General features: G+C 39.9%; 1 non-coding gene across 1 annotated transcript; it reads left to right on the top strand.

Annotated features, from left to right (window-relative positions):
* Positions 1–6,071: 6,071 nt before the first annotated feature.
* On the top strand, positions 6,072–6,180 carry LOC127484680 (U6 spliceosomal RNA). The gene has a single exon (XR_007911845.1). It is a non-coding gene; the product is annotated as a U6 spliceosomal RNA (small nuclear RNA).
* The last annotated feature ends 833 nt before the right edge of the window (positions 6,181–7,013 follow it).

Below are 7,013 nucleotides of genomic sequence, written 5' to 3'. Positions count from 1 at the left end.
CCTCTCTGCCTCAGATTTTTAATTGATGAAATGGGGATAGTAATGGTGATCGAATCATGAAGTTTGTGTATGTATTGAATTACAAGTGCATAAATGTGAATCAGTATGTATATGTGTATAATGAATCTGAACGTTAATAGCTAAAATATTAGTTTAGCTATTGTTTCAGTACTGTTATTGAGGTAATTATCCTATGGTTGGTTTGTGTCACGATCTCTATATAACCATGCATCTATTCTTTTGGAGAGCAGGACTGTGGTCTCTTGCTCACTGCTCCATCACAAACCTTACCAAGCACATGTAATAGGTTCTCAGTGACTATTTTGTTCATAAATAAATGGATAACATTATTTACAAACTACACAGACAGGCAAAATAAGAGCAAACTGTTCAATGGTAAAGGTGTAGGAAGTGGTCTGAACGTGCTCTCTTGGAGCTATTACTTTGAGGAAAAAAAGATTCTGATAAAGGCTTTTTCCCAGCATTTTTTCTGTTCTGATAACTGTATAGTTTATTAAGCAAATTGACTTCAAGTTGGTGATGCACATTTGACAATTTGATGTTCCTTTCTGCTCTAAATACATAAAACCATCAGGGAAATACAGAGATGAAAAAAATCCCGAATAACTCTCTGGCCCTGACACAGAACAGACATGTCCACTGGTGGGGGTACTGGGACAGCTGTTTTCTGAGCCTGAGAGCAAGTAACTGTGATGAAAGGTCAGCTCTTGTGTCTTTTGATTTTAGTACATGTCTCCCATCTGTTGGTTCATTTACCCAAGTGCTCATAACAGTCATTGCTGGGCCAGGCCAAAGTCAAGAGCCAGTAATTCAATCCAGATCTTCCATAGGGTAGCAGAGACTCAACTACTTGAGCCATCACTTGCTAGCTTCCAGTGTTTGCAACAGAAGGAAACTGGAAATGAGAGCAATGCCGGGACTTGAACCCAGGCACTCCAATATGGGATGTCAGCATCCCAAGTGGTATCTTAACGACTATATCAAATGCCCACCCAAAGTTCCTATGTATGGAAGATAATTTAAATTTCCCTCTTAAGATGGAGATACAGCTGAACTGTAACCTCTTTTCTGTCCCCTCTGTTAATTTTATGGGACACTATCTACCTCTGTCACTGAAGAATGCTGAAACAAGAAACTGATGGCTCTTTACCCATGGCAGTTGTTTTATATGACATTGTAGCCAAAGGTGTGGAGAAGGCAAAGGCCCCATCACAGCTAGGACCTCCATCTGCCTCCTCCTGACTTACTTGCCTTTTGTGTCTCTGATATTCTGACTATTTCTGAGAGCTCTACCTATCATTTCTTCATAAGATTCAGGTATAGAGACTTTAATAAAGAGGGGGAGAGAGTCAACAATAAAAAAAGAGACAAGTGCATCATGAAAAAAACGCAATGCAAAATAAAAAAGCCAACAATACCAACAGCCAAAAGAAAAATAAATCATTGCCAGAACAATAGATTTTGCAACACTGCCAATGAGATCGAGTTTATCCAGCAGTCTGATAAACACTGTGCCAGATGTTCAAGGAGATAAATGCAAGAATGACATTCATAAAAAAGAACAAGAAATTATGGAACTAATTCAAGAAAATAAAACTAGAAAAATGGTTGTGATGAACAAGCATAAGTCTTGGAAAAGTCATTTAAAATTATTTAGAAATTCAGTATTGCTGTAGACCATACCTTCACGTAGTTGGGGAAATAGTGAATTGGAAGCTATTGCTCAGGAATTCATCTAGAATGTAGAAAAGAGGCAAAGGAAAGTAAATACATGCAGCATAAGAAAGGGCAAAGGTCTAAGACTGGAAATCTCTAAGTCATGTCTGCTTGGAATCTTAGAAGTGGAATGGTGGACTCTATAGATTAGAAGCAATATTTGACAATATAAGAGTGTGTATTTTCAGGATTGGAAAGATAGAGCTGTTCTGAGCAGGATAAATAAAAGAAATCGTCACCTATCACATATAGTGAGATCTGTGAGCTCAAATCCTAGATATCAAACACTGAACACAGCATGCACATTCTCTATGACAACCATTTCCCACCATTGCTCACCTAAAGTCCCGATTTGATAACTATTCCTCATATGCAATTCATAAGCTCACTTTTTATTTCACTGAGAAAATGGAATTTATTAGAAGTTCACATATATGCATCTGAAAATCTATTGTCTTAGTCTGTACCTACATATTCTGCTACCTCCCTTTCAAATTTTACTAATTTATTTTCTTTATTTGAAAAGCAGAGCAACAGAGCAGAGAGAAGAGACGGATAGAGACAGAGAAATTGATCTTCCACCCACAGGTTTACTCCTCAAATGTCTTTGTCAGCCAATCTGGGCAAGACCAAAGCTAGTAGCCAGGGCCTTCCTCTTGGGTGGGAGGAGCCCAAATACTTGAGCCCATCAGCCATCTTCCACAATGTAAATAGCTGGAAACTGGATCAGGAGCAGAGAGGGCACTCAAACCAGTGGTAGAATATGGAATGTGATCCTCCCAAGCCACGGCTTAATCCAGAGCACCATAACAACCCACTCTCTGTACCCTGTTTATAGAAAATGAGGTCCTCTCCCCATTTGTATGCTAGATCCCATTTCTCTTCCTTCAGGACATCTCTTCTGCAGGAGCCCTCTCTTCTGAATCATCAGAATTTCCCCTTTGAACCATTTTTTTTAAACTTTTATTTAATGAATATAAATTTCCAAAGTACAGCTTATGGATTACAATGGCTTCCCCCCCATAACGTCCCTCCCACTTTCAACCCTCCCCTTTCCCACTTCTTTTCCCTTTCCCCACTCCCTCTCCCCTTCCATTCACATCAAGATTCATTTTCGATTCTCTTTATATACAGAAGATCAGTTTAGCATACATTAAGTAAAGATTTCAACAGTTTGCTCCCACACAGAAACACAAAGTGAAAAATACTGTTTGAGTACTAGTTATAGCATTAAATCTCAATGTACAGCACACTAAGGACAAAGATCCTACATGAGGAGTAAGTGCACAGTGACTCCTGTTGTTGACTTAACAAATTGACACTCTTGTTTATGGCATCAGTAATCACCCTAGGCTCTTGTCATGAGCTGCCAAGGTTATGGAAGCCCCCTGAGTTCACTGACTCTGATCATATTTAGACAAGGCCATGGTCAAAGTGGAAGTTCTCTCCTCCCTTCAGAGAAAGGTACCTCCTTCTTTGATGACTCATTCTTTCCACTGGGATCTCACTCACAGAGACCTTTCATTTAGTTTTTTTTTTTTTCCCCAGAGTGTCTTGGCTTTTCATGCCTGAAATACTCTCATGGGCATTTCAGCCAGATCCGCATGCCTTAAGGGCTGATTCTGAGACCAGAGTGCTGTTTAGGACATCTGCCATTCTGTGGGTCTGCTGTGTATCTCACTTCCCATGTTGGTTCATTCTCTCCCCTTTTTATTCTATCAGCTAGTATTTGCAGACACTATTCTTGTTTCTGTGATCCCTTTGGTTCTTAGTCCTATCATTATGATCAATTGAAAACAGAAATTGATCACTGGGACTAGTGAGATGGCATTGGTATATGCCACCGTGATGGGATTGAATTGGAATCCCCTGGTATGTTTCTAACTCTACCATTTGAGGTAAGTCAGCTTGAGCATGTCCCGAATTGCACATCTCTTGCCTCTCTTATTCCCACTCTTACATTTAACAGCGATCACTTTTCAGTTAAGTTTCAGCACTTAAGAAGAATTGTGTATTGATTACAATATTCAACCAAAAGTATTAAGTAGAACAAACAAAAAATACTAAGAGGGATAACATATCAAGTTGCTCATCAACAGTCAGGGTGAGGGCTGATCAAGTCACCGTTTCTCATAGTGTTCATTTCACTTTAACAGGTTTCCTTTTTGGTGCTCAGTTAGTCGTCACCTATCAAGGAGAACAAGTGGTACTTGTCCCTTTGGGATTGGCTTATTTCACTCAACATAATGTTTTCCAAATTCCTAACAGGGATCACTTTTCCGTTAAATTTAAACACCTAAGAATAATTGTGTGTTAATCACAGAGTTCAACCAATGGTACTAGAACAAAAAAATTATACTAAAATGGATAAAGTATTACATTGTACATCAACTGTCAGGACAAGAGCTGATCAATCCTACCTCAACATGCTGCACTATCTCCCTTTTTAAAAATTCCCTCCTCAGGTACTAGGACAGTTGTTTTCTGAGCTTGAGAACAGATCATTGTGATGAAAGGTCGTTCCTGGGTTTTTTATTTTATAAGTCTTTTTATTTTATCACGTCACCCTTCTGTTAGTTCATTCCCCCAAATGCTTGTAACAGTTACGGCTGGACCAGGCCAAAGTCAAGAGCCAGGAACAGGAATTTGAAAGATTCCTGCCTGTGATCCAGCATTCAATATAGGCACCAGTTCAAGACCCAGCTGCTCCACTTCCAATCCAGCTTCCTGCTAAGGTGCCCAGGAAGGCAGCGGAAGATGACCTGAGTGCTTGGGCCCCTGCAATCATGTTGAAGATCTGGAGGAATGCCTAACTCCTGGCTTTGGCATGTCTCAGCCCCAGCCATTGTGACCATTTGGAAAGTGAACCAGCAGATGGAAGATTTGCCTCTTCCTCTATCTCTGTAACTCTGACGTTCAAATACATAAGTAAATCTTTAAAAAATGCCTTCCTCTAAAACCAAATTAGAAACACAGTGAGGTCCTACTATATACTCACAAAATCAAAACTGAATAACACCTCAGGACCTTTTCACTTGCTGTGTCTCCTACCTAGAATGGGTTTCTGCAGATTTTTGTGTAGCTTACTCATAAGCTTCCTCCCGACTCTGGCAGATTATATACTTTAGGCCTTCCTTGACCCCAGGATATAATAGAGTATTCCCCTAATACTTGATCCTACTTGATCCTTCTTACTTCACTTTTTCTTAATATTTTTTACTGTTTGAAATTTTATCTAATTATTTATTTTCTTATGTTTTATCTCCCTACACTAGAGTCTAAGCTCTGTAAAAGTATAATTTTAAGGTTTTAAAATATGTTGTAGGGGCCAGCATTGTGGTGTAGCAGTTTAAGCCACTATGATACCAGCATCCTATATGAGTGCTGGCTTCAGTCTTGGCTGATCCACTTTTTTTTTTTTTTTTTTTTTTGACTGGCAGAGTGGACAGTGAGAGAGAGAGACAGAGAGAAAGGTCTTCCTTTGCCGTTGGTTCACCCTCCAATGGCCACACCATGCTGATCCGAAGCCAGGAGCCAGGTGCTTCTCCTGGTCTCCCATGCGGGTGCAGGGGCCCAAGCACTTGGGCCATCCTCCATTGCACTCCTGGGCCAAAGCAGAAAGCTGGACTGGAAGAGGGGAAAGCGGGACAGAATCCGGCACCCCGACTGGGACTAGAACCCCGGGGTGCTGGCACCACAGGCGGAGGATTAGCCTATTGAGCCACGGTGCCGGCCTGATCCACTTTTAATCCAGCTCCCTGCTGATGCACCTGGGAAAGCAGCAGAACATGGCCCAAGTGCTTGGGCCTCTGGTACCCAGATGGGATATCCACATTACGTCCTGGCTTCGGCCTGACCTAGCCCCTGCCATTGCAGACATTTGGGGAATGAACCCTTGGATGGCTCTCTGTCTCTGTCTCTCCCCACCCCCCAACTCCCCGAGTGTGTGTGTGTGTGTGTGTGTGTGTCCTTCTCTTTCTGTAATTCTGTCTCAAATAAATAGATAAATCCTAAGAGAAAAAAATGTTGTTGACTGAGAATCTATAAAGTAGAAGGCATATGAGAGCTGTTTAGTACATGATTTCTTAAATAATAAATAGAGAAATTATATACTATTAAGGACAGGAAACTATCTTAAATTCTAACATAAAAATTATCAGTAAAAGAATAACAAGGGTGGTAGGCTTATAATTAGTAGCTATAGGTGTGTGAAGATAATAGGGGTAATATCCTTTTTAAAAATGATTTATGAATTTATTTGAAAGACAGAGAAAGAGGGAGAGGCAGGGAAGAGAAAAATTTTTCTCACTCTGGTTTATTACCCAAACATTCAGGTGCTCACTTCGGCAGCACATATACTAAAAATTGGAATGATACAGAGAAGATTAGCATGGCCCCTGCGCAAGGATGACACGCAAAATTCGTGAAGCGTTCCATATTTTTAAAAAAAAAATTCAGAACAGTCCAGGCTGTGCCAGGCTGAAGCCAGAAGCCAGGAACTCCACCCGGGTCTCTCATGTGGGTGGCAGGCACCCAAGTATTTGAAACTCTCATGTGCTGTCTTCCAGGTGCTTTAGCGGGAAGTTAGATCAGAAGTGGAGTAGCTAGGCTTCAATATTCCAATATAGATGTGGGCATCTGAAACGGTTGCTTAACCTGCTGTGCCACAACACCTATTCTGAGATCTTCAAAATAATAGGAAAAAGATTTTGTATATATTTTATATATTTATATATTAGCCTGGAAATAAACTTATATATAGTTAAGTCATACATCAAGAGAATGTAAAAATAAAGACAATATCAGACATACAGAATTATGAAGGGCTTTTGGTCATAGATCATTAGTTAAATGAAAAAGGGAAATTATAACTAAACAGATAAGGTAAAACGTTAAAAATTACAATTAACAGAAACATAAACTTTCAATTAAAATAAAATGTTTTTCATATTGGTCTAAAAACAGAAGCAGAGAACCCATTGGAAGGCTTTTTATCCAAGACATGGGAAGAAGAAGTGAAGATGTGTAGGAGATGCTGTGCTGTGATTTAGGGTTGGATTTACTCAAATGTTCATTTAGAGTCAGACTACTTTGGGGGAGGGGAGGAAGAAGAGAGAGGAAATTACTGGAGTTGATTCACATAGCAGCTTCAAATCTTAATGTACTAGAAAGAAATATGAAGCAAAAATAGAAAAAATATGAAGATCTGATTCAGCAGGGTTACGGATTGATTGGTATCCTTGTTGTCCTCTAGTCTGCATATTTGGGATATTTTA

Source organism: Oryctolagus cuniculus, chromosome 20, assembly GCF_964237555.1.
Source record: "Oryctolagus cuniculus chromosome 20, mOryCun1.1, whole genome shotgun sequence".
NCBI classification, from domain to species: Eukaryota; Metazoa; Chordata; class Mammalia; order Lagomorpha; family Leporidae; genus Oryctolagus; species Oryctolagus cuniculus.
This window is presented reverse-complemented; position numbering and strand designations above follow the sequence as displayed.